The following is an 11,041-nucleotide window of genomic DNA, read 5'->3' as shown; positions in this document are numbered from 1 at the left end:
TCACCGCTTCAGTTACGGTATCGAGTTTCTTACGTTTTTTATAATTTATGTGCCTCTTATGATAAGCTAAAGGTTGTGATTAAGTTACAAAATCCTAAATTGTGAACAATGAATATCCTGCTGTTGAATAATAAAAACATGTTTGTTTTAATTATGGTGTATGATTTTATTTAAAAAATGGCTTTGCATTTTATCCAAATATGATAGTTAAAGTTCTATCCCTTCTTTATAGTGACCAAAGGAACATATAAAAACAATTTCTAAAAAGTCTCATTAATGAATCAATGAATCGTTTTTTCTATGAATTTGTTAAGTGTGACATTTTTCTTTATCAAGTACCCGAGTTGGCCTTATGAGCTTGTATCTTACTTTATGAACTTTTTCCAACGAATGTGTGATGGAAGGTTGAAAAGTCAACCTGTTTGCTTACTTTATTATAATGTTTATGTGAATATTTTTTAATCTTCTTTTAAAGTAAACATTAATATCATTTAGAATCATTATTATTACTATTATCTTTATGGTAGTATGTAGGTGTTTAAAAATCGGATTTGGGTCATTTTGAATGTTCGGAATATAGCCCCGTATTTTCTTTACGCTTTTGGTGCACTTCTGTTTTACTAATGGTACCCCTATAATTTGTAATGATTCTATGTTATTGATTGTTTAATTTTCATTGTGTGTAAATTAATTTTGTTAATTATTAATCGACCGACTTACTTCACCATCATTTTCCATTATCATTTCATAATACAAATTCAGTTTCATTCCATTTCCTCATTAATTCAATACCAAACAATTCTCAATTCAATATCGAGTCAATTGCAACACTTTTGTAAGTTGATTGCTCTTAAGCATCGCCATCAACCTTACGTAGCTTACTCTTGGGTTTTCTTACAATGATGCCTATTAGTTTATTAATTAATAGTTTAGATGATTGATTCACTAAAATACAATTTATTCACAAACACCAATTTAAAACCTCGATCCAACATCGAGTATTTTTATTAAAACTAAATTAAAACACCTAACTACGGTTAAATACCATTTCAATTAGAAATGAAAGGGGGGATGGTTTTGAGTTTTCAACTCCTCCCCTCGATTATTTGAATACGAATTCTTTTACTCAGTTAGTTGAATAATCGTCATTTCTGATCCACTTAAGCACAAACAAATCAAATCCTTTTATGATAAGAAACGAAAAGGGAGATGACTTTGAGTCTTCAATTTTTCTCCTCGACTATTTGAATACAAGTTCTCTTACTTGTTTAGTCAAATAATTTGCGTTCCTCTACAAACCTCTAAACCCCGATTAAACCAAATCACTTACATATTAAGCTAAATCAAAAATGGAGATGAGTTTGAGTTTTCAACTTTTCTCCTTAATTGCTTGAATGCGAGTTCTCTTACTCGGTCAGTCAAGCAACTGTCATTTTTCCGCAAATTAATAAATTAATTAAATTATTTTCACAATAAACTATGCGAAAAGGGTTCGATTCCTCTCCTCAAGTGCTTGGATATGAGTTGTCTTACTCAGCCGTTCAAGCACTTGTCGTTTATTCTAAAATACATCAACCATACTTAAAATCATTTTCATAATTAAACGATGAAAAAGAAAGTGGTCAAGAGTCTTTTATTCCCTTTTTCGATTATTAGGATACGAGTTGTCTTACTCGATTGTCCGAGTATTCGTCATCCAGTCAAAACACATTAACTATCATTAGAATCCTTTTACAATTAAAGATGAAAAAGAAGGTGGCCTAGAGTTTCTATTCCCTTTCCCGACTGTTAGGATACGAGTTGTCTTACCTGACTATGTGAGTAATCGTCATCCAACCAAAAACATCTCAACCAATCAAAACATCCAACAAATTAATTCAACTTGTCACCCTCGTGTGATCAAAACTCTTCTAAGAAAGAACATTGTTAATCCTTTCTAATGCGCACAGCAAACTAGTGCTTAAGCCTCCACCGAGAGTAGACAAGCCAGCGTTTAGCCTTTAGAACGCGATCTATGTAGTTGTTCATAAAAGACACCAACCAATCGTAGTTCCCCGAACTACGAATGCTCTGATTTCCTTATTGCACCATAAGGATACGTAGGCAGGAGATTGTTGTATCTCCGCGAGTACACTAATAAAAAACCTCCCCTTTCCCTTTTTTTGAGGTTCCCATCCATTTCTATTTTCAATATATTTATAACTCGAATAAAACAAACAAACATAAGTTAACACTCAAACTGCAAAATTGAACTAAAAGGTTCTCGTTGAGTACAACGAACGTAAGAGGTGCTAATACCTTCCCCTTACGTAATCCACTCCCGAACCCAAATATGGTTGCGACGACCATTATTCTATTTCCAAAAGGTTTTATCGATATTTTCCTATCCCTTTATTGGGATAAATAAAGTTCGATGGTGACTCTGTTCGAACGTATTTTTTTTCCGCGACCATCGTGAGGAGTCGTATATTTTGAGATGCGACAGTATGGATGAGATTAGGCCACACCTTTTTCATATTTTTTGTGTGTGGTATGTTTAATGAGCATAGTTCATAATACTATGTCTCCAACATGCATTAACACCAAAAGTCTATTGCCCGACCTCAAATAGTTGTGACTTCTACATAAGTCCAATTACGATTGCTTAACATAGCGCTAAATTTGTGACATAAAAGGCATAAGCATTCTTGTTAATGAGATTGTAAGTCTCCCCTCTTCCATGGTATTGTGTGGAAACTTGGCATTTATTCCTTCCTTTGGAAGATGTTTTGGTTCAAGGATTCATGCTTGTGGCAAGTGGGTTGAGTGTTCTCCAAAGAACGTCTTGAAATCAAAAAGCAAAACAAAACTAACTAATAACTTACTAACCATTAACTTTTAATTTCAAGTCTTTACTTTAATGTTAATGTAATTTTCCCTTTGTCCATTTGGACCATATTGTGTGATATTACTTTGTTTTTATGTTACTTTGTTTGCTTGTTTGGTCTTTGACCATTAATGTACATAATAATAACAAAAACCCTAAAAGACTTTTGAGTGGACTATTGGTTTGACCTTGCCCAATTGGACTTAGAACTTAGGCAACATTCCTTTGCTAATGGACTTGCCCAATGCCAATTTGTTGAAGAACCAAGTGCTTGCAAAAATTGTAAAATTCATCTGATACATCATTCAAGATCTCTCCAGTTCATCTGCAACATTGATCATTGTTAAGCTGTTATGTTGAACCTGTGAGTTGTGGAATTCATCTGCTACATAGGCTCTTTTGAAGAAGATCACGAAGTGGATAAGCTTGGATGAGGCTATCTTTATTTGATGCCTTTTCTCTTCAAGATTGATATAATTGTACATTTGTGTGTTGTTTGATTCTAAAACTCCAAGGGAATTCTGGGTTTGTATTGACATACTTGTCTATTGGATTGCTCCCATTTGGTCAGATCTTTTCAACTTTAAACTTTTAATTTTTGTGCATAGGGTAGTCTCTTCATCTTCTCCCTGTTTCTTTAATTTCAAAATCTCTCCCTCCATTTTTAAAACCTTCTTTGTGTGAACTACTTTTGTTCTCAACTTAGACTATTTTTGCAAAAGATAGAAACTTTGGCCTTATGCCATTGCATTTTTCAAACTTATTTTCTTAAATCAAGCTTGTAAATAAACTGAACTATACTTGACTTAAACTTTCAAAAAGCCAAAAAAGAACTAACTCATTCAAATCATATTAGGCCCTTGTGCCTTTCAAACTTAAATTTTGTTAAAACCAACACACTCATTTTGAAATTTATAGCACGAACTACGAGGTTTTGATCCCTCATTTATATGTTGGTATGTAGGCACGAGACCGAAGGTCTTGTCAAACACAAAAATATAATTAATGAATTCTTTTCTCATCCCCCCATTTTATTTGTTTGTGAACATCACTTTGTACAAAAATACATATGCACACAAAAAGGGCTCCCTAGGAGTACCTAGGACACTTTGGGTGCTAACACCTTCCCTCTGTGTAACCAACCCCCTTACCTGTGATCTCTGATTTTTATTAGTTTTTATTTGAAAACTTCTTACTAATTGGGTTTTGTTCGTACTTTTTCCCCTTTCCCTTGGAAATAATAAAAGCGCGATGGCGACTCTTGTTAATTGATCTTTAGCTTGTCAATAGCTTGATGATCATGAATTTCCCGCTATAGAAACCTGTCTAAGTGTAGTATCGGGTAATAACTATTATCAGGTCTACACCTGAACAGTCTCCACACTACATCCTAAATAGGCCAAGTTGGGTTAAATGTTCTACGGTCCTCAGCTTCTCGGACCCCAAATCAGACAAAGTAATGCATATCCATAAATAACTTGTGTGACATCAGTAACTCCAAAGAGGTATCCACTGAGAAGATGGGTCTCAAGCCAACTTGTTAAGGACTACTCCACACAAGTTGAACATGACTATACCATCCTCCTATCTTAATTGCACTCATGTTCGGGTTAGAACTTATCTCACCACTCAGAGACCACCAAGCACAACAGACAAATTATACCATACAAACAATATATACAAACATCAAATATACAAATATATACACATAAAAAAGTAGGCTAAACCCACTGAGGACTACTCCCCAGCAGAGTCGCCACTTAATTTCTGTAGCGGTAAATTCATGACCATCAAGTTATGGATAAGCTTAACGTTAATAAACCATAGTCGCCACCGCGCTTTTATTGTTTCCAAAGGAAAAGGGAAAAGTACGAACAAAACCCAAAGATAAGAAGTTTTCAAATCAAAACTAATAAAATTCCAGAGATTACAGGTAAGGGGGTTGGTTACACAAAGGGAAGGTGTTAGAACCCAAAGTGTCCTAGGTACTCCTAGGGAGCCCTTTTTTATGTGTGCATGTGTTTTTTGGTATAAAAGATGTTTGATAAAATAGAGTGGGGGATGAGAAAAGAATTCATTGATTATACTTTTGTGTTTGACAAGACCTTTGGACTTGTGCCTACGTACCAACATATATATGAGGGATCAAAACCTTGTAGTTCGTGGTAAAATTTTCAAATAAGTTGGTGAATTTCTTTTAACAAAAGTTTAATAAGAAAATTACAAAGGGCCAAAAGTTTGAATGGAGTTGTTAGTTCTTTTTGTCTTTTGAAATTTTAAGTCAATATGATTAAGTTTATTTACAAATTTGATTTAAGAAAGAGTTTGGAAATTCAATGGCACGAGGCCAGAGTTTCTAATCATTAAAGAAAAGTCTAAGTTTGAAATCACAAGAAAATAAAGTTTTTGAAAATGGGGAGAGATTTTGAAATTTAAGAAATGGAGGAGATGAAGAGGTTATCCTAAGCACAAATTTAAAAGTTGAGAGTTGAAGAGATCTGACCAATGAGATGCAATCCAACAGACAAGAATGTCATATAGAAACCTATTTTCCTTTGTACTTTTATCAAGAAATAATCAATAAGCAATGAGAAAAGGGTTTTGTACATGCCAACACACCACCGGAGCTAGGGCTCCGGTCATCTTCTCCGTTGGACCTCACCGGACTGGTCCACCATAAACCAAACGGAAAATGAAAAACGAGTACATGTTTTTGAAGGAAAAATGCTCAAGAGCACGAATCTGACCTCCATTTCTTCCAATTCCAAGTATATTGAAAGATACATGGATTTGAAATTTGAGGTTCATGATCTGAGTTGCTTCGATTTGACCTCAAAGCAACTCAATCTTGTTGCCTACATTAGTAGGACTTCAGCCAACCAAAAATCAAAGAGAATGTTGAAGAATTGAGAAAGAATAGAAGAGAGAAAGTTTCTGAAAAATTACCTTTGAGTAGCTTGAATGTGGCTTGATCTTGCTTTCAATTGGCCTTGGCTCGACTCCAAAAGCTTGCAGGACGTTAATTAGATCAAAGAAGGGCTTGGACTCTTGGAGTTTCAATCTCAAAATAGAAGGAGATTTGAAACTCGATTTCAAGTGAAATATTCAAGTTTATCATTTAATGGAGGCTAGGGAGGCAATGGTTCAAAGCTTGAGCAAGCAGGGATCCCCTTTCTGATCACAATGACCTTGTCTTTATAGTGTATCAAGTTGCTTTTTACACACTTTGAAAATTTTCCAATTTTAGCAACTTTGGTGCATGGATGCATGGGCAATTATTTAGGCCTAAGGAATGATGCAATCCATCTCCAATTTGTGCACATTGAGTACTGAAACCATAACATGTAAGCATGCAATAGGAAATGGTTATTTGAATTCAAAATTTACCAAATCAAGCCTATGAAAGGAACCATGCACAAGTCCCTCAATCTTGGTCTAAATAAGGTATTCTTAGACTTTTTGGAAAGGTGAGATCAAGGGTAAAAACTTTTATGTTGAACACTTTTTCATTTGAAGCTTGGATAATGATGAATTTTGAGGTGGAAGTTTATAAAATCAAACATAATTGAAATTTTTCTAAGTACCAAGTCAAATGTTCACCTTTTCCTCCTTTAATAACTTTTGCTATGAGATTCAAATGGAAACCTTTCCTTCATAAACGTTGTCACTCTTTCAAATCTATTAAATTTAGTCACAAATTTGACCTCATTTGGATTTGGCATGAAGGAGTTATTCATTTTATAAGTTGAGGAAAATTGTTTGTTCAATGGTAATGGCCCAAAATGACCAATAATGTTTCTTCTTGGCACATGCCCTTTCAAGTTGAATTTGAAGTTTTTCAAAGAATAAAAGTTGGAGAGGGTATATTTAAATTGATCATGAAACTTGGATGGCATTAATCTCATATAAATTGAGCAAGTTATGGTCCTTAGAAGTTGACCTCCTAACTAGGGCACAAACAAAATGACCTATAGTCGTTTATCATAAAAAATGACTTTCCAAGAAAAACTATCTATTTACTTAAACATTAGATTTGTTTGGAATGTCATAAGGAGTAACTTTTCTCTTGGAATCAGTTTCATATGACAAATTTTAGGACATAGGTTCTAGTGAATCCTAGTTTTGACTAGTTGACTTTCTCTGGTCAACCACCATGAACCAACTTGCAAACTTGAAGTTCTCTTGATATTTAGGATTCATGAGGGATCATATATGAAGAAGATGATTTCATATGGAGTATCCCTTGAAATATTTGATCAATTGTTGAAGAAACTTGTTGAGGAAGTCACACAAGATACCTAGATGAATTAAGGCTTCCAAGGCAAACAAGCTTCAAACTCTTGATGATTTCTTGATCAAAATGATAAGTGAAGATCATGGAGACCTATATATGATGTCTAGAACAAATTTGATCCATCTCTTGATTGATCTCCTTGCATTGAGGGTCTCAAACCCTAGTTGTGAGCTTGATGAGGCATTGGTGGATGCACACACTACCTACAAAGCTATACCTAGACATATTTTTGGTATTTTGGTTACTAAATAATGAAAAACAAAGTATGAGATAATCAAATGTGCTTGGTGATATCTCCCAATGTAAACCCAATGAATGAGGGGTAAGGAGGATGCCCAGGTGTGATCCCAAAGTCAATGCAAATGATGAAATAACATGAGGGATCTTTGGGTCAAAATTAGGGTCGTACACCCTCGAGATGAAAATTGGATGGAAGATGCTCTTGCAACGATGGCTTCCATGATTGTGGTGAATTTTTGGAATGAAGTTCCCATTTTGATTGTGAGGCGTCTTGATAGGCCAACTCATGTGTTTGTTGTTGAAGAAGTCAAAGATGAAAAGCCATGGTATTTTGATATCAAATGTTTTCTCCAAAGTCAGATTTACCCGTCTAGGGCATCTTTGAAAGATAAAAAGACTTTGAGAAGATTAGCCGGAAACTTCTACTTGAATGTCGATGTGATATACAAAATAAATTTTGATATGGTTTTACTCAGATGCATGGATAGACACGAAGCAAACCTGTTGATTACTAAAGTCCATGAAGGTTCCTTCGGTACTCATTCCAATGGACATGTTATGGCAAAGAAAATGTTAAGAGAAGGTTCCTTCAAACGAACATCGTTTCATTCTGGTGGCTATTGATTACTTCATAAAATGGGTTAGAGCGGCATCATATGTGAATGTGATCAAGCAAGTTATTTTAAGGTTTATCAAGAATCAGATTATATGTCGTTATAGTGTGTCGAGTAAGATCATTACTGATAATGGATCGAACTTGGATAATAATATGGTGGAAGCTCTTTGCAGAGACTTCAAGATTTCACATCATAATTCTTCTCCCTATAGACCCAATATGAATGGGGTTGTTGAAGCTGCAAACAAGAACATTAAGAAGATCATTCAGAAGATGGTTGTGATGTACAAAGATTGGTATGTGATGATTCCGTTTTCTTTGCATGGGTAACGTACATCCATCCGTACCTCAACAGGGGTAACCCCTTTCTATCTTGTTTATGGAATGGAAGTTATGCTCCCCGTAGAGGTTGAGATCCCATATTTACGTGTATTAATGGAAGCCAAGTTGACCGAGGCTGAATTGTGTAAGACCAGATATGACCAGTTAAAGTTGATAGAAGAGAAGAGATTGTTTGCCATGTGTCATGGACAGTTATATCAGCAGAGAATGAAGAAAGTGTTTGATAATAAAGTCAAGCCTCGTGTGTTCAGAGAAGGTGACCTCGTGCTCAAGAAGATTCTATCTTTTAAACCTGATGCTAGGGGCAAATGGACTCCTAATTATGAAGGCCCGTATGTTGTTAAGAGATCCTTTTCAGGTGGTGCTTTGATTCTTACAACTATGGATCGTGAAGAGTTCACTCGTCCTGTGAACACCGATGCTATCAAGAAATACTTCACCTAAAAGAGAAAAGAACAACTCGCTAAGTTGAAAACCTGGAAGGTTGACTTAGGCAAAAATGAGCATCTCGATGGGTTGAAAACCCGAAAGGGTGATCCAGGAAAAAGTTAGAGACATAAAATAGAAAAAGGCATCCCGGCAGATTGAGGACCCCACCTTGGGGCAATCTAGGCAAAAATTAGGGATTATGGCAAGTAGCTGCATCCGTCTGGTCCTGATCTTTGAAGCAGTTTTGAGCAGACATTTGGTTATGATGCATCATTCTCAACCAAGACAAACATTGTGGATTTTGAAGTTGGTAGGGAGATTAATGGTCATTATGTTCAATGTAACCCTTTCCCATGTAAATTACCATATTCAAACTTTGTAAAGATCCATGGAATCCCGCCATTTGCGGACTACCATTCTATTAAATAAAGTTGAGTTTTTATCCAATTATTTGTTATTCTTATTTGTTTCTGTTTTAAAATTGAATTTTTATGATGATAATTTTGAAATACATAAATCAATTAATAATCATTTTTCTTAAAATAATAAGGCATTTACTTTAAGAATAATCGATTTCAAAAAAGGACATCAACAACAATCTCAAGGACAATAGCTCTTGATATGTGAAACATTGTTGATCTTCCCCAAGTAATGATTTGATAACTTTATCCTCCTCAATAGTTTGTCGTTCATCCCTCGCATGGTTGATAGGTTGCACCCAAGCAATTTATCGTCCCCAGAAGAATTGATATTTTGCTCCCTGTGCATTTCATCTTTCCCCAGCTGAGGTGTTCATGATTTTGCATTTCCCAATTTGTGTGGTGGTGAATGAACCCTGGATTATCTTGGGACCTTTATTTGGTCTCCAGATCCTCAACACGTTTATTTGTGTGTTGCGTAGCCGTGACAATTTCTCCCATGCATGATTCTTGATCCAGTTGATATTTTGGTACCTTGGAATTGGTTTATTTCTCATTCTCCAAGAAGAGTATGATGAGTATTGTTTTTCTTTTTAGGAAGTTTTTGCTGATCTTTGTATCCTCGTGTTGGCTTTTGAAGTATCCTGGCAGATTGTTGTATCCATAGTGAAGCCCCACAGAGATATTTTTGGATGGAATCTCCAGTAGATTGTCTGGTTCTCCTCACTCAGAGTTTTACCTCTTATTGTGACTTGAGACCCCAATGGACTTCCATCTTCTGATAGAAGCTCTTCCCCCCAGCAGTGCTTGGTTATGAGTAATATTATTGGTGTCCCCTACAAGGTTGTCTCCCATTTGATATGGTGTTGACTTAAAATTCCCTGAAGCATTGACTTGTTAAGATCCTCAGCAGATCCCTCTTTATCCTCAGCATTTTGGGTGGATGCATGTTCTTCATGTCTTCCCGAAGCCAAAGTCGAATTCATCTTGCAATTAGGATTTTATATCCTTGATGATTTATCCCTAGCAGGTTCTCTAGTTGGTGTTTCCATCTTGTTGAGATTAGTCGAGTATTTAGTTATGATGATTCAAATCTTCGTTATTTGTATCCATTGTGCTTGTTTGTCAGCATAATTATATACATACTCATGCATATATACATGCATAAAACACATCATCAAATACTTCATTGTACATTTTTGCCGCAGTTGACTTTTCTTCTGATCCCCTACTTTGGTGATAGTATTTCCCTATGTAGATTTGGTGTGTTTGTCCTCCCTCAATTGTAGAGTGTTAGCCCCTTAAGCAGAAAGAGTTTACCCTCTCTTCTTCCCCACTGAGTTATTTCCTCATGGATGGTTATTATTTCAGTTTCCCCCCTAGTTCATTATCTGGATGGAACCACTCCCATTGAGTTATATCCTCATTGGGTTGAGTCTTGTTTGACCGTTTCTTTCTAGTTCTTACCTAGATAGATCTGTTTATCCCCAAGAGTTTATTACCTAGTAATTGGTAATATCCCTCTTGATGTTGAGTACTTTACCTGTGTATTCCCCAACGGATTCGTTTTCACATCTCCCCAGAAATTCTATCATTGATATGTTCATCCTAACCGGTGACGGATATTCTTCCTGTTTGGTTTTCTACCCAGTAAAAAGATAGTCGTAATCCTCATTATTTCCCCAGAGAGTCTATCCTTGAAATGTCCACTCTAACCGGTGAGGGATTTTCTCTTTCTTTGGTATTCTACCTAGTAAAAAGGTAGTTTTAATTCCTACTTGCGGTATTTTGACCAGTAATCTTAGATATAAATCCTATTCTCCCCTCTGAGTCTA

This window comes from Lathyrus oleraceus, chromosome 2 (assembly GCF_024323335.1).
Source record: "Lathyrus oleraceus cultivar Zhongwan6 chromosome 2, CAAS_Psat_ZW6_1.0, whole genome shotgun sequence".
In the NCBI taxonomy this organism is placed as follows: Eukaryota; Viridiplantae; Streptophyta; class Magnoliopsida; order Fabales; family Fabaceae; genus Lathyrus; species Lathyrus oleraceus.
This window is presented reverse-complemented; position numbering follows the sequence as displayed.